The sequence below is a fragment of the Stegostoma tigrinum genome, chromosome 9 (assembly GCF_030684315.1).
Source record: "Stegostoma tigrinum isolate sSteTig4 chromosome 9, sSteTig4.hap1, whole genome shotgun sequence".
In the NCBI taxonomy this organism is placed as follows: domain Eukaryota; kingdom Metazoa; phylum Chordata; class Chondrichthyes; order Orectolobiformes; family Stegostomatidae; genus Stegostoma; species Stegostoma tigrinum.
Window position 1 is genome coordinate 71,408,900 of NC_081362.1, and position 17,460 is coordinate 71,426,359.

General features: G+C 41.9%; 1 protein-coding gene across 5 annotated transcripts in view; it reads right to left on the reverse strand.

The window, feature by feature from the left end:
• Nucleotides 1-13,652, reverse strand: part of ppm1ba (protein phosphatase, Mg2+/Mn2+ dependent, 1Ba) — a 158,463-nt gene extending 144,811 nt beyond the window's left edge. The window contains exon 1 of one of the 5 annotated variants that reach the window (XM_048535876.2): nt 13,347-13,648. The gene's annotated coding sequence lies outside the window, so the exon portion shown is untranslated. Of the gene's footprint in view, nt 1-13,153; nt 13,287-13,346 lie in introns of those variants that run through there. The other 4 variants (XM_048535877.2, XM_048535871.2, XM_048535874.1 and 1 more) reach the window with 4 other exon arrangements.
• Between the last annotated feature and the right edge of the window lie 3,808 nt (nt 13,653-17,460).

The window sequence follows — 17,460 nt, forward strand, 5'->3', positions numbered from 1 at the left end:
GATAACCAAGAGTAGACTGATGGAGTGGTAACTGGCTTGTTTGGATTTGTTCTGCACTTTATGTACAAAACATACTTGGGCGATTTTCCATATTGTTGAGGAGATGCCAATATTGTAACTATGCTGCGACAGCTTAGCTAGGGGAGCAGGAAGTTCTGGAGCACAAGTCTTTGATACTATTGCCAGAATGTTGTCAGGGTCTTTTTTTTTGCTGTATCCAGTACCTCCAACTGTTTCTTCATATCACATGGAGTCATTCAAATTGGCTGAAGACTGGTATCTGTAACACTGAGGACTACTGGAGGAGACCAAGATGGATCATCCACTAGACACTTCTAGCTGAAGAGAGTGATGCAAAAGGTTCAACTTGATCTTTTGCACTGATGTGCTGGGCTCTTCCATCACTGAGGGTGGGGATATTTGTGGAACCCACCAGCAATCACAACTGGATATGGCAGGACTGCAGAGTTTAGATCTGGCCTACTGGCTGTGGGATCACTTAGTTCAATCACTTGTTGCTTATGCATGCAAGTAATCCTGTTGGGTGGTTTCACCAGGTTGACACTTGATCTTCAGGTATACCTGGTGTTACCCCAGCATGCCCTCCTGCACTCTCCATCGAACCTGGGTTGATCCCCTGGTTTGACAGTAATGGTAGAGCGGAGTTATACCAGGCCATAGGTTTGAAGATTGTGTTGAAGTACCACGATCCTGCTGCTGTTGATGGCCTGTAGCGCCTTACGCATGCCTAGTCATTAATTCCTAGACTAGTTTCAAGTCTATCCTATTGAGCACAGTGTTAGTGCCACACAATACAATGGAGGTAATTCTCAAATGTTAAAGCAGGAATTCAACTCCACATAAAGGACTATGCAGTGGTCACTCGTACCGATTCGGTCATGGAAAGATGCATCTGCAGCTAGCAGATTGGTAAGGATGAGGTCAAGAAGATTTTTTTCCTCTTGTTCGTTCCCTCACCACCTGCCACAGACTCAGCTATGTCCTTTAGGGTCTGTAATACTGCTACCAAGCCACTCTTGGTAATGGATACTGAAATACCCCATCCAAAGTACATTATACGTGCCTTTGTCATCCTCAATGCTTCCTCAAAGTGTTGCTCAACATGGAGTACCACGGATTATCAGCTAAGGGAGGATGGTACATGGTAATCAGCAGAAAGGTTTCCTTGTCCATGTTTAACCTGAAGCCAAGAGCCATCATGAGGTCAGAGTGAAATTTGAGAACCCAGAGGACAACTGCCTCCCAAATGTATACCACTGTGCTGCCACCCCTACCAAGTCTGTCCTGCCAGTGAGACAGGATATAATCCAGGGGTGGTGGTAATGCTGTCTAGGATGTTGTCTTTAATGTACAATTCCAACACGTATGGCTGTCAGGCTGTTGCTTGACATGTCAGTAAGACAGCTCTCCCAGTTTTAGCACTAGCCCACAGATGTTGGTAAGAAGGACTTTGTTGGGTTGACAGGAGCATTTCTGACATTGTCTTTTCCGGTGGCTAGGTCGATGCTCGGTGATTTGTCCAGTTCATTTCTTTAAGACTTTGTACCAATTGGCACAATGAATGTCTTTCTTGGCTATTTCAGTGGGCAACTGAGTCAACCACTTCGCTGTACGTCCAGAGTCACATATAAGCCAGGCCAGCTGAGGATAGCAGATTTCCCTCCTTGAAAGACGTTAATGAACTAGATGGGTTTTTCCAACAATGATTTCATGGACATCAATAGATTCTTAATTCCAGTATTTTAAAATCAAATTCAAATTCCACCATGTGCCATGGCAGAATTCGAAGCCAGGTCCCTAGAATATTAACCAGTGGCTCTTTCTGCTACTGGTGCACAGGGGAGAAAGGGGTATGACAAAGTAGGTGCTTCATCCTGGACGGTGTAGAGCTTATTGAATATTCTTCGAGCTGCACTGATCCAGCCCAGTCATTGGAACATAGGAATTAAGAGTGGGAGTAGGCAATTCAGCCCTTCCAGCCCATTTCACCACTTAACATGATCATAGCTGAACTTGTCCTGGTCTGAACTCCCCTCTCCTGCCTGCTTCCCATTGCCCTTTATCCCACTTGACATCGGAAACATACCTATTTCTTTCTTGAATCTATTTGATTTTGCCTCTATTGCAATCTGAGGCAAAGTGTTCCACAGATTCACAACCCTTGGACAAAAGTATTTTCTCAACTCAGTTCTGAATGTACCTCCTCTCACTTTAAATTTATGGCCTTTTGTTTGAGACAGTCCCACAAGGGGAAACGTTTGTTAAACAGCCACCTTATCAAACCCCTTTGATATTTTATGTTCCTTAATCAGAATCCCCACTCATTCTTCTCAACTCCAGTGGGTACAAGGCCAACCTATACAACCACACCTCATTCAACAGCCCTTTCATCCCTGGAATTCAGAGTATTCCATCAGAATCCTGACTTGTGCCTTTTAGACAGCAAACAGGCCTTGGACAATCAAAAGATCAGTTGCTTGTCATAGAATTTCCAATTTTTGACAGGCTCTTGTAAAACAGTATTTATTTACACGGCTGGTACACCATAGTATTTATGTAATCATGCATGAAGTTTCTAGAGACAGATCACCTCAGATGCTCATGATGTACCAACTACAATGCTACATTTATAGATGTGAGATAGTTAGGCTCTTGCTGGAGGTGATCAGTCTAAAAATTGTTTCGTGAAAATGCTACTTGCCACTTATCAATCCAAGTCTGAATATAGTCAATGCACTTCTGTTAAGGATACAGGCTGCTTCAGTCCAGTCATTACAAGTGGTACTGAACGTCATGCAAACATCAAAAATCCCCAATTCAACCATATATTTTTGATAAGAAAGCTACTACTAAAAGCAGCTGAAGATAGCTGGGCTTAGACTGCCATGTCAAGGTACTCCAAGAGTAATGTCCAAGGGCCACCACCCATTGTACTTTATACAAGGTACAACCCAACCAATAAAAGAAGTTTCTCTCAAATCCCACTGACCTCAGTTTTTCTAGGGTCATTTGATATTACATCCTGCCCTTGACATCAAGGTAGCACTTAATAGGAAATCCCAAATCTTCCATGCAGCAGAGTAGTACACAACACAATGGGAGTTATTTGCACCACTGGGTCAAAAATCTTGAAATGTTGTATCTGACATCACCACAATGACAACTGAAATTCAAACAATGTCCACCATTTCTTGAGTAACTATGGTCACATGACACGTGCACCCTTCAGAGTTTTTACATCTTCAAAACAAAAAAAACTTGGTACTTTAGCAGTATATTTGAATATAATGAAATGTCAGAAGGTGCTACACAGAAGCATCAAACAAAATTTGATACCGATCCACAAAAGATAACATTAGGAAAGATGATCAACAGCTCAGTCAATGAGGTAGATTAAGTAGTGTGCTCAAGAAGAAATGAAAGAGAGCAAATTTGTCATTTGCTGCAGAAAAAGCAAAATGATGTATTTTGGCTCGAATGAAAAGACATACATACTTAACGAAAAATTCTAAAAGGAATAGAAAAAAAAGATACACAAGCCCTCTTTTATATCAAATCGCAAAAGTCAATCATTTTTTCCAACATAACAGCAACGACAAATTAAAAATTGGTCCTTATTAGCTGCAGTGTCAATTAGGACACCCTGTCATTCAAGTTGCTAAAGGGTAAACTTGCAATTGAAAATCCAGAAGTGACAGAATTGATGAATTATCATTTAGAATCATGGGACGAGAATCCCTCCAGCATGGACGCAGACCATTCAGCCCAACGATCCTCTGAAGAGCATACCACACAGACCCACACCCCTGTCCCTGCAACCCCGCATTTCCATTGGAAAATCCACCTAGCCTGCACATCCCTGGACACTAGGGGCAATTTAACAAGGCCAATCCACCTAACCTGCACATCTTTGAACTGTGGGAAGAAACCTGAGCACCTAGTGGTAACCCACACAGAAATGGTGAAAATGTGCAAACTTCACAACTGAACCAGAGTCTTTGGCATCATGACGCAGCAGCACTAATCACTGACCTACCAGGCCATGTTAGAATCCCCAAAAACAGGATTGTATAATTTGACATTCCAGGGAAAGTAATAACAAAGAGGGACTGGTAAAGATTACAGTTAATGCAAGCAATGAGAATTAGAAAATGTAATGGCAATAAATACAGAAAAACCCTTAGGATGTGATGAATTGCCCCCACCCAGTCTTAAATAGGAAGATGACGAAGAAATGCACACACTTTGGGCATATTCAGCAATTGCCTTTTAGAATGGAAAATTGCAAATATAGATCAACTGTTGAAAGTGAATCCAGAAAATTATAAAACTGTCAGTGTAATGTACACTGTGGGGGAGTAATTAAAATCCATTGAGGGGGGCCTGGAAAGAGAAATTTGAGCTGATTAGAGACAGTTAACATGAATCTGTAAATAGATCACACTGAATGCACATTTAGTTACTTCGTCAGAAAAAATAAATTAAGTTGTAGACTTGGGTATATCTCCAAGGACTTGGCATGGACTTCTCAAGAGCATTGAATAAGGTTTCACATAGAGATAGATAGTCAAAATTAGAGGCCATGGAATTGATGGAAGTTAATCATTATTTTAAAAAGAATAATAGTAATAGTAAGAGCAGGGATAATGGCTGTGCACTTAAATTGGGACAAAGAGACTAATGGTCATCCTTGGTGGAAGCCTAATCATTCACTGTCGAGAGTGAATGGTAAAAAATGACAGACATCTAAAAGATTTCTGACAGTACAATTATTAGTGATATGATAAGCTGTATAAATGTGAACACAACATACAGAGACATAAATTGTAAGCAGGTAAAGCAAACACAGGTTTCGATGCAGATCAATGTGAAGAATCATCATTTTGGACAAAACACTATAGAATGGAAGTTACCTTCATAATTGCAGGACAAGAATTTAATGAGGAGGATTTTACTGCAGTTATACAAATCTTTGGTTAGATCACATTGTGAGTAGCCCATAGAGTTTTCACCATAGCACCTTAGAAGGTGTGTGGAAGAAGTGCAATGCAAAATTGCCAAAATGATGCCATGGCTCCAAGATTTAGCCTTTAAGATGAATTACATAAATTAGGCTTACATTTCTTTGAAGATATAAGTGACTTGATTGAAGCTTCTAAGAAAAAGAACTTCCCAATTCCTAAGGAACCCAGAACAAGGCAACAAAACTGATATCCACAAAACATAAACGTAGTCCAATTAATAACTTTAAATTTGAGATCAATAGTACTTTTCTTGCTGGCTGCGGTATTATGAAATTGCACACAACACAGATGAAGAGCAAAGCAATCTCACTGACGACAGAACAGACTCATGGGTCTAAAATGCTACTAAATTAAACCATATGGGATTGTGGATTTAAAACTAGGTCATAAAACAAGGCAAAAAGATTATATCTTTTAAAACAAACCAAAGGCTACAATTAGAATCATGTGCCCTGTTTTGGGTATTCCACTTGACAACATTCATGACGAGAATTCACAGGAAATTCACCGAGGCGATTTTCAGAAAAAGGTTTTAACTAACTTTTTTTAAAAAAAATGATCAGAGATGGTAATAGAGATCTGATAGAGATCAACAGCATTCCAAAATCACTAACTATTCAAAGGGGAAAGGGAGGATAGGAAATAACTAATAATTATCACGAGAAAATGTACTAGGAAAACTAATGGGGCTCAAGACATGATGGGATCATCCTAGTATATTAAAGGAAGTAGCAACAGGGACAGGTACAGTGGATGCACCAGTAATAATCTAAGAATCTCAGGTTCTGGAAAATCCAAGAGGATTGGAAACTACCAAAGTAACATCCTTATTAAAAGAGAAAGTGACAACAAAAAACCCCAGCTAACTTTAGGCCACTTAACTTAATATCCATCATTGGGAAAACGCTAGCATCTATAAAAGGGATGAAACAGAAGAGCATTTAGACATACACAAGATCATCTAAAATCAACAGGGCTGTTCAGCATGGAAACAGACCCTTCAGTCAAATTCATCCATGTTGACCAGATACAATACAATAACCTCGTGCTATTTTTCAAGCATTTGGCCCATATTCCTCCAAACTCTTCTTATTTGTACACGCATCCAGATGCCTTTTAAATTAATTACAACTTAATTAATTATACCAGCCTCCACCACTTCCTCTGGCAGCTCATTTCACACACACACCTCTCCACGATAAAGATGCCCCTTAGGTCCCTTTTTAAAATCTTTCCCCTCTTACCTTAAACCTATGCACTGCAGTTTTAGACTCCCTACCCTGGGAAAAATAGCTTGACTATTCACCCTATCTATACATCATTTTATAAACCTTCCGTAAGGTTACCCCTCAGCCTCCAACACGCCAGGGAAAATAGCCGCAGCCTATTCAGCCTCTCCCGATAGCTCAGTGGACCCAGCAACCCTCGTTGTGGCACCAGGCTGGTCACACACCTCCAGTCCAAGAAAGAACCCTCCACTACGAGTGCGTCTTGTACCTTCGAGCCAGTTCAATATTCAAACGGCTAATTCTCCCTGTATTCCATGCGATCTAACCTTGCTAACCAGACTACTATGCAGAATGCCTTACTGAAGTCCATCCACTCTATCATCAAACTTCTTCAGTTCTTCAAAAAACTCAATCAAGTTAGTGGAATACAATTTCCCATGTCCATTTCCATGTTGATTATCACTCATTGGTCCTTGCTTTTCCAAACACATGTAAATCCTGTCCCTCAGAATCTCCTCCAACAACTTACCCACTGCTGACATCAGATTTACATGTCTGTCGTTTCCTAGCTTTTTCTCATCACCTTTCTTAAACAATGACACCATGTTAGCCCACCTCCAGTCTTCCAGCTCGCCCACAGTTATTAATGATACAAATATTTCAGCAAGAAGCCCAGCAATCATCTCCTACAAAATTATGGGTACACCTCTTAAGGTCATGGAGATTTATCCATCTTTACACGTTTTAAGACCTCCAGCACCTCTCCCTCTGTAATATAGGCACTTTCAAAAGGTATCACTATTGTTTCCCCAAATTCTCTAGCTTCCATATCATTCTCCGCAGTAAATACTGAGAAGAAATGCTTATTTAGTATCTCGCCTATCTCCTGTAGTTCCACACAAAGACATCCTTGTTGCTCTTTAAGGGGCCCTATTAAGAACATAGAACAATACAGAGCAGAACAGGCCCTTCAGCCCTTGATGTTGCGCCGACCTGTGAACTAATCTAAGCCCCTCCCCCCACACTATCCCATCATTATCCATATGCTTATCCAAGGACTGCTCAAACGCCCCTAATACAGCTGAGTTAACTACATTGGCATTCTCTCCCTACTTACTCTTTTGTCCTTAATGACTTGCAGAATCCCTTTGGATTTTCCCTCATGCTACCCGCCAAAGCTATCCTGATTTCCCTTGACTATACTCCAATCACCCCTAAACTCATGGGATTCACACTCGATCCCTGCTGTCTATACCTGACATTTGCTTCCTTCTCCTCCTTGACCAAAACCGTAATTTCTCTCATCACTCAGCATTCCCTGCATTTACCAGCCTTGCCCTTTAGTCTAACAGGGACATACTGTCTCTGGATTCTCATTATCTCATTTTTAAAGGCTGATACCAGGTAGGGAGGGAGGATTGGTCTCCTGTGGAGAGGTCAACTAAATTGGAATAAAGAGGAATGAAAAATGAAACATACCAAATTCTGAGGGGAATTGACAGGGTGGATGCAGGAAGGTTGTTCCCCCTTGTGGAACAGTCTACGAACAGAGGGCATGACCAGAGGTGGGGATGGAGGGTGGGGGTCTACTTTACAGAGACGAGAAGAATTTCTTCTCTGATATCAATCTGTGGAATGCTTTACCAGAGAGATCTGTGGAGGCTGGCTGAATAAGTGTATTCTACACAGAGATAAACAGATGTTTAACCACTAAGGAAAACTAAACTATGGAGAAGAGAGTGAAGTGGAGTCGAGGATAATCAGAACAGGTATGATCCCTTTGAATGGCAGGAGCAGCTTCAATGGGCTGAATAGCCTACCTCTGCTCATGAGCCTCATGGTCTAATCTTATGAAGGCTTTCATTTGTCATAAAGGTGGTAGCGAGAGAGTATAATGTTAAGATCATACTAAAATAATGTGATATTCAGATACTTTTCTAAATAATTAGTTTTAAAACCTAATACACCTCTTCAGAAAAAAAGGCAGGCAAAGAATCCATTATAGAGGCTAAGAAAAGTAGCTAAATATTTAAAATATTAAAACTTAAGTAAATGAACTAGACAATGGGTCTAAATGCTTCCTTCTTTCATAGAAAGAACAGACACAAGGTAAATGGCTTTCTTCTATGCTGTAAAACCCAATGATTCTAAGTGCTTTGAAAGCCAGTTCAAATAAGAGAAAGTGTTTCACATTTGTGTGCAATAATTTTTCTTCCAGTTAATGTGTCAAATGGCTATTACTTGAAATATTTGGGAAAAAAATCTTTACTGCACTATCAAATTTATTCTGGAAAATCCCTCAGCTTCCTTCACATGTTTCAAGATTTACTCTTGCCCAACTTAATCTTTCATTGTTGGAGAACACACTTTAAACTGCCTGATAAAAACTGCTGCTCTTGAACTAGCTATGAAATCTTTCCTTTTCCCCATTAGAAAGGAATAACGTACACAATCCATATCAGCAAGATTCCACATTCCACAAATGTCATTCAGACGAACAGTGCTGTCCCTGTTGTGTACTGAGGTCTACACTCAGTGTTATGATCCACGTTATGTACTCCTGACTTTTGAGTCTATTAACACTATCTCAAAACTATTCGAATCTCATCTCATCTTTGCCTCATTTGACGCTTTACTAAGAAAGGAAGAGAAATGTTTCAGAAGTTGAGTTCTGAGGAAAACTCATACTGCGCTACAAACACAAACTCTGTTTTTCTCTGTCCACAGATGCTGCCAGACCTGCTGAGTTTCTCCAGCACTTTGGGAATTGAAACAAAAGGACCTGTTCTGTCTGTGCCCAAATGAAGAATACTTGTATACAGAAGATCTTGCAACCTCCTACTCACACTGCAAGGTGGAAAACATCCATTTACTGAAATTCTCAGCTTCCTGGCCATCACAATTCCACCTCCCATCATGTCATTTGCTGCCATCCATACTCATACAATTAATTGTAGTTCCTCTAATATCACCTGGCTTATTTTTTGTTCTCAATCTCCTGTCTGGCATGTATTCAGTCTTCTGAGACTCCATGAATACCATCACGCTAACTTGATTCAGACACTGATTCCCTTGACAAAACGAATTTGGTTCAGCACGAGATAATGGGAACTGCAGATGCTGGAGATTCCAAGATAATAAAATGTGAGGCTGGATGAACACAGCAGGCCAAGCAGCATCTCAGGAGCACAAAAGCTGACGTTTCGGGCCTAGACCCTTCATCAGAGAGGGGGATGGGGGGAGGGAACTGGAATAAATAGGGAGAGATGGGGAGGCGGACCGAAGATGGAGAGCAAAGAAGATAGGTGGAGAGGGTGTAGGTGGGGAGGTAGGGAGGGGATAGGTCAGTCCAGGGAAGACGGACAGGTCAAGGAGGTGGGATGAGGTTAGTAGGTAGCTGGGGGTGCGGCTGGGGGTGGGAGGAAGGGATGGGTGAGAGGAAGAACCGGTTAGGGAGGCAGAGACAGGTTGGACTGGTTTTGGGATGCAGTGGGTGGGGGGGCCCCAGCTATGCCTGCCTCTTTGTAGGTTACGTGGAACAGTCCATCTTCCGCACCTACACAGGCCCCAAACCCCACCTCTTCCTCCGGTACATTGATGACTGTATCGGCGCCGCCTCTTGCTCCCCAGAGGAGCTCGAACAGTTCATCCACTTCACCAACACCTTCCACCCCAACCTTCAGTTCACCTGGGCCATCTCCAGCACATCTCTCACCTTCCTGGACCTCTCAGTCTCCATCTCAGGCAACCAGCTTGTAACTGATGTCCATTTCAAGCCCACCGACTCCCACAGCTACCTAGAATACACCTCCTCCCACCCACCCTCCTGCAAAAACTCCATCCCCTATTCCCAATTCCTCCGCCTCCGCCGCATCTGCTCCCACGATAAGACATTCCACTGCCGCACATCCCAGATGTCCAAGTTCTTTAAGGACCGCAACTTCCCCCCCACGGTGATTGAGAACGCCCTTGACCGCGTCTCCCGCATTTCCCGCGACACATCCCTCACACCCCGCCCCCGCCACAACCGCCCCAAGAGGATCCCCCTCGTTCTCACACACCACCCTACCAACCTCCGGATACAACGCATTATCCTCCGACACTTCCGCCATTTACAATCCGACCCCACCACCCAAGACATTTTTCCATCCCCACCCCTGTCTGCTTTCCGGAGAGACCACTCTCTCCGTGACTCCCTTGTTCGCTCCACACTGCCCTCCAACCCCACCACACCCGGCACCTTCCCCTGCAACCGCAGGAAATGCTACACTTGTCCCCACACCTCCTCCCTCACCCCCATCCCAGGCCCCAAGATGACATTCCACATTAAGCAGAGGTTCACCTGCACATCTGCCAATGTGGTATACTGCATCCACTGTACCCGGTGCGGCTTTCTCTACATTGGGGAAACCAAGCGGAGGCTTGGGGACCGCTTTGCGGAACACCTCCGCTCAGTTCGCAACAAACAACTGCACCTCCCAGTCGCAAACCATTTCCACTCCCCCTCCCATTCTCTTGATGACATGTCCATCATGGGCCTCCTGCACTGCCACAATGATGCCACCCGTAGGTTGCAGGAACAGCAACTCATATTCCGCCTGGGAACCCTGCAGCCATATGGTATCAATGTGGACTTCACCAGTTTCAAAATCTCCCCTTCCCCCACTGCATCCCTAAACCAGCCCAGTTCATCCCCTCCCCCCACCCACTGCATCCCAAAACCAGTCCAACCTGTCTCTGCCTCCCTAACCTGTTCTTCCTCTCACCCATCCCTTCCTCCCACCCCCAGCCACCTACTAACCTCATCCCACCTCCTTGACCTGTCCGTCTTCCCTGGACTGACCTATCCCCTCCCTACCTCCCCACCTACACCCTCTCCACCTATCTTCTTTGCTCTCCATCTTCGGTCCGCCTCCCCCTCTCTCCCTATTTATTCCAGTTCCCTCCCCCCATCCCCCTCTCTGATGAAGGGTCTAGGCCCGAAACGTCAGCTTTTGTGCTCCTGAGATGCTGCTTGGCCTGCTGTGTTCATCCAGCCTCACATTTTATTATCTTGGTTCAGCACGACTTACCCTTTACAAATCTGTGCTGACTGTTCCCAATTCACCCTTTTTTTTTAAAGTTTTCCCTAATTTGCTTACCCATAGCAGAGATAACATTGACTGCTTTAGTCCCTGGTGTAGCCTTTCACTTTCCCAAAGCTGTGTACAACATTTGCCACATTCCACTTAGCAAGCTTGCTGAAAAGAAAACATACCGTTAAAAGTTTTCCATTTTGAACTCATCAGGCAACGAGATCATACATTTTTGGTATATCCTAATAAGTGTAAATGAAAAGTTCTGATAGCATGACCTTTTATTCAGCTATCCCTAAAGTTCTTAAATACCAAGGAAGAGTCAAAGTTCTGACATTTCAGCACTTAGGAATACTTCTATATTCTTGATTGATTCCACTTTCCTCTGGTGGCTTTCTTTTTATGATGATCAACTTCATTTAATACAGCATGCTTTTAAAATATGTATTTAAAAGTTCTATATCTTCATCCATACATATGTCCACTTGCAATCCTGCTTTCACCTACTTGAGAAAAGTTATGCAAAATACTGCAAATCTAATCTCCAATCAAATACAAATTTCAAATTATTCGGACAAATCGAGATTTAGTTGAAAAATGTAAAGTTTAAAGTAAGCATAGTGTTTCTGAAACAGAAACTGCTATTCTCTAATTTTGTGGAATAGTGAGAGTTTACAGTACTGACTTGATGTCATAAATAAAGAAAGACAATACTTGATAATCACCCTCAGGGCCTCTTAAGTTAGCCAGTAAAATACAGGCCTGAGATTACTGAATTCAGCTTTGGACTTGGCAAAGCTGGTTTAATTAAAAGATTACTTAAAGGAGCTCCAACCTCAATGTCTCAGATCTCCGATAATAGCATAACAGTAATATCATGACATATTATGAGTCTTTCACACAATCTGTGTCACAACACTAGAAATAGTTCGCCAAATAATGTCATTCATCAAAAAAAGCTACCAAAAAAAACTACACAGCTAAAACAAAGGCACAGCTCCCACACCTCCAACCTATCAAATTCTACTGATCTGAAAATACAGATAAAATCCTAAACTAGTAAATAAATGTATGAAGTGTAATTAAAATAAAGCCTTCAGAAAACCAGATATTTTAACGAGTGGAAATCTTATCCAGCACATACACCAAGTATTATACATACTATACCTATGGAAAGTAATAATAGATTATTGGTAAAAAGTTTAATGGGAAAATGATTTATAATCCATTGTAAGGAATTTCAAGAACACAAAACCGTCAGTTATAGGCAAATACTAATGCTGATCTATATGCTAAACCAAAATATGGGTCGTAACACAATTTCAAATATTTAAAAATCTCCAATGAGGTGCAACTAAGTTGCATTTTAATCTAAAATCATCTGAAATCTAATACATACAGCTCCGTTTTAAAACCACACAAATGAAAAAACATACTGCATATATGTTACCGATAATTCAACATTATTTCGCGTTCAAGGTTTCTTTTAAAATTATATTCGTTTAAAAAGAAGCACTAACAGTTGTCAACACACAAGACTATACAGGTAATTCGCACAAGAGGCCTACAATGACCTTTCTCCAAGCCCCTCATTTAATTACTCCTCAGTTAAGGGCACTGATGTCGTTTTCAACAATACGTAAAGAACAACGTACTCGTAAGCAAACTCGTTGAAATAAAAACAGTACCTATAAAAAGAAATTACGTTTGACGTGATTTCTCAAATGCAAACTGAGATTCTGGTAGATTCAATTTATAATCTGTCTATTCTGGCTTTACATATGAAAATATCGATAGTACATACACACATCAGGAACAGAAATGTAGCTCGGGCCTAAGGCTTTTGACAAGCCCCGGTTTGTGGTGGAATGGAGGCAGCGAAAAGAGGACAGGGTGTGGGAGGTTGGGGAAGTGAGGAGATGGAGAAGGGCCAGAAGCGCGTGGGGGCCAAGTACATTTACAGACGCCCTCCCAGTTATTTAAACCTGGCTACTTACTCCTCTTTTTTTTCCTGCCGCGTCTCGTAGGTTCCCGATTTCAGAGTTATACGCGAGGGCTATTTTTAAATTTTTTTTTAAATAGTACTTTTTTCACAGAATACGATTTTACACTGTCTTGCTCGTTATCAGTGTCTGCAGCTGACAGCGGCGGACAATTTCAGACATTTTTGTGACGTCTGAGGCGGACATCAAGAATTATCCCTTTCAAAAAAAACAAGAAATAAGTGCGAGCTGAAGAAAAGAAACAGACGCCACGACCGCTCACGGCACAAGGCGGGCGGGCGGGCGGGCACAACTACCAAACTTGTGATGGAGCTTTGCGCGTGTGTGTGTGTTTACTCCGCCCGCTTCAAATCCGGAAAGTTCGGTGCAGAATTTTTATTCGACCCGACTTTGTCGTCAAACGTATAATTTATTTTCGTTCCAACCCCCATCCACTTTTCACATCATTCATCATTGGTCAGAATGCTGCAAGCTCCCTTGTCGATTGGATAAGATGGTACGTCAATCGATTGTGTCGTCACGAGATTTGTTCTTCAGTTCCCCCCACCAGTCAGGTCCATGGAGCAGCTTGTGCCCCAGATGTTGCCGAGATGAAATCACCAGCAACCAATGGGAAGCGATAATTCAAGTTGACCGCCGCCATCCTTCCTGTGTGGACACTGCCTGTCGTCTGGTCAAAAGTCAACATTACTGCACATTTACAAAATACGTATTATTTATTATTGAAATCAAGGCATATCTAAGACATTTGGTTGTGGTTACGTACTTCCCCCTTTTTCCTGACTCTCGTTTGTGTAATAAGATTGCTGGTGACCACATACGTGACGTGCTGACATTCTATTTTGGGCTGTGCTGAACCAACCCGGAAGGCAGCAGAGATGAACTCGCTGAACGTGGGAGTGTGTTCAAACAAATGGCTCTGCCAACTACCTCCCAAATATAATCACCGGCGAGTGATTCTCTCCGTTTAGTGCATTTGCTCATATGAACACCGTAATAATTACATTAAAATCATATTGATTGCTACCGATCGTGACACACAATATAGAAGCAGACCATCTAACTCAACGCCATTTTTTGTTACCTCACATGCCTTGGAGATATTAGCATCTTGAAGCTTATCAATCAACCTTTTGAACTAGTTCAGTGACAATGACCAAAATTCTGCAGATGCTGGAAATTTGAACAAATGAAGAAAATGCTGGAGAATATCTGTTATGACTCATTCAGAAGAAATTATTCCTATCCCCTTTCCATTAAACAATCCCCCAAAAATGTCAACATATTAGCATCCATCCTATGCACTTTAATGTTGTTCAATAATCTCCTGTGTGGGACTTCATTAAAAGCTTTCAGAAATTCACCACAATGACTAGTTCCCCCTTACCATTACAGAGAAAGGTGCAGAATTAGGCCATTCAATTTCCCACTGAGATGCGCGGTGGCACAGTTGTTAGCAATGCTGCCTCACAACGCCAGGGACTTGGGCATATGTGTGGAATTTGCACATCCTTCCAACGCCTGTATGGGTTTCCACAAGGCACTCTGGTTCCCTCCCACAGTCCAAAGTTAGGTGGATTGGCCATGTTAAATTGTCCCACAATGTCCAAGAATGTGTAGAGTAGGTGAATTAGCCATAGGGAATGCAGAGTTGTAGGGATGGGGTGGATCAGGACGGAATGCTCTTGGGGGTCAGTGTAAACTGAATGAGCTGAATGTAGCAATTCTGATCTGCTATTCACTTTGATCATTGCTGATCTGATAACCCTAGTTCCACTTTCTTTTCTACACTCCACAACCCTTGATTCCTTACTGATTAAAAATTTGTCTATTTCAGCTTTGAATATACTAAACAAACTAGCCTGAAAAACCCTCCTTGGTAAAAAGTTCCACTGATTCACCTTCTTCTGAGAGCAGAAATTCCTCCTCAGCTGCCTTAAAAATGTCATGCCTTATCCTGAGTAAATGTATTTGGATTTCCAGAAGTTATTTGATAAGATACCACATAAAGAATTATTGCACAAAATCAGGTCTCATGGTATTTGGATTAATGCAGACTACTATTTAATTGGAGAAACCACAAAAAACACAAAGGAATCTAGGTATTTGTGTGCACAAAACACAAAAGGTTAGCTTGTCATGCAGCAAGTAATCAAAAAGGCAGATGGTTTTTTGGCCTTTATTAGTGGGGATTTGGAGTTTAAAAGTAGGAGAGTTTTGTTACAACTCTGCTGGATGTTAGTGATGCAGCAACTGAAGTTTAGTGTACATTTTTGGTCCCATATATAAGAAAGGATGTACTAGCATTGGAGGCAGTGCAAATGAGATTCACTAGACTGATTCCTGGAATTAAGGGTTGACTCGTCAAGAATGACTAAACAGGTCAGGCCTTTATTCATTAAAGCTTTGAAAAATGAGAGGTAATCTTGTTGATGCATACTATATTCTAAGAAGGTTTGACAAGGAAAATGTTGAGAAGCCATTTCTCCTAGTGGAGGAATCTCAAACTAGGGGATATAATTACAAAATAAGAAGACTCTCACTTAAAATTGAGAGTTGAAGGAACTCAGAGTATTCAAAGAGAAGCTAGGTAGATTTTTTAAATTCATTTGTGGGATGCGGGCATTGCTGGCTGGCCAGTATTTATTGCCTGTTCCTAATTGTCTGTGAGAAGGTGGCGGTGAGCTGCCTTCTTGAACATCTACAGCCCATCTTCTGTGGGCTGACCCAGAATTCTCTTCGGGAGGGAATTCCAGGATTTGGACCCAGCAGTGAAGGAACAGTGACATATTTCCAAGTCAGGACGATGAGTGGTTTGGAGGGTGATTTGAAGATGATGGTGTTCCCATTTGTCTGCTGCCCTTGTCCTCCTAGATAGAAGTCATTGTGGGTTTAGATTGGCTTGCATTTATATTTTTGAAATATTGGGGAGTTGAGAACTATGGTGAGTTGGCACGAAAGAGGAGTTGAACCCCGGGGCAGATCAGCCATAATGTTGTTGAATGGCAAAATGTTCAGCATGGACTGGTTGGACCAAAGGGTCAGCTTTGTGTTGTATGACCCTATGGCAGGGCAGGTTTGAGAGACCAAATAGCCTACTCCTACTCCTATTATGTTCATAGAAGCAAAATCCAGACAATACCCCTCTGATAGCATTGAAGGTGTTTCTTTTCCAAAAATACATTTTATTTATTAAATTAGTAAAGTTACATGACAGTTTAATTTGAATGTACTAATTAATATGTCACACACTAATCAATTATGTGACACCTTTCAGTGCCTCACCACTTATAACATAGATTGTATTTACATTTTAATGCATATTTCTTGATAAATACAGCCCAAGATATTTTACAGCTGTGCTAGTCCTTTGATGTACACTGGCAAGATATTAGGTCTTGCCTGTTCACCTTTCACTTTGATTCAAAACTTCATCAAGCTTCAGTGCAACTACTTACCTGGATGAATGCAGCTGCAACTACACTCAAGAAGCTTGCCACCATCCACAGTAAAGTAGCCTGTTTGGTTGCCACCCTGCCTTTAACATTTCATCTCATTCACTCATTGCATTGATGTGCAGTGGCAGCATAATGTATCATTTAAAACAGGCACCTGTGGTAACTCACCAAGGCTCCTTCTGCAGAACCTTACAGATCTTGACCTCTGCCACCTAGAAATACAAGGGCAGCAGATACTTAGAATCACCCTATTTTCAGGTCCCCCTCCAAATCATGCACCGTCCTGACTTGGGTCAAAGTACCTTCCTAATCATGCAACATCAAGGGCTGGTGTGATTCAAAAAGGCAACTCACCACCACTTTGTCCAAAATAATTTTTGATGGGCAATAAGTACTGGCTTAGTTAGCAATTTCCACATCTCATGAACGAAAAAAAGAAGCCTGTCAGGTGCTGCTTGGCCTGCTGTGTTCATCCAGCTTCACACTTTGTTATCTTGGATTCTCCAGCATCTGCAGTTCCCATTATCCCTGTCAGGTTGTGGTACTGGAACCTAAGTTAGAGTTGGGAGACAAGTGTAGCCCTAAACTCCTGCTCTGGTTGAGCTTGTCTAACTCAAGACAAATCAAGAATCAAACATGGAAGCTTATGG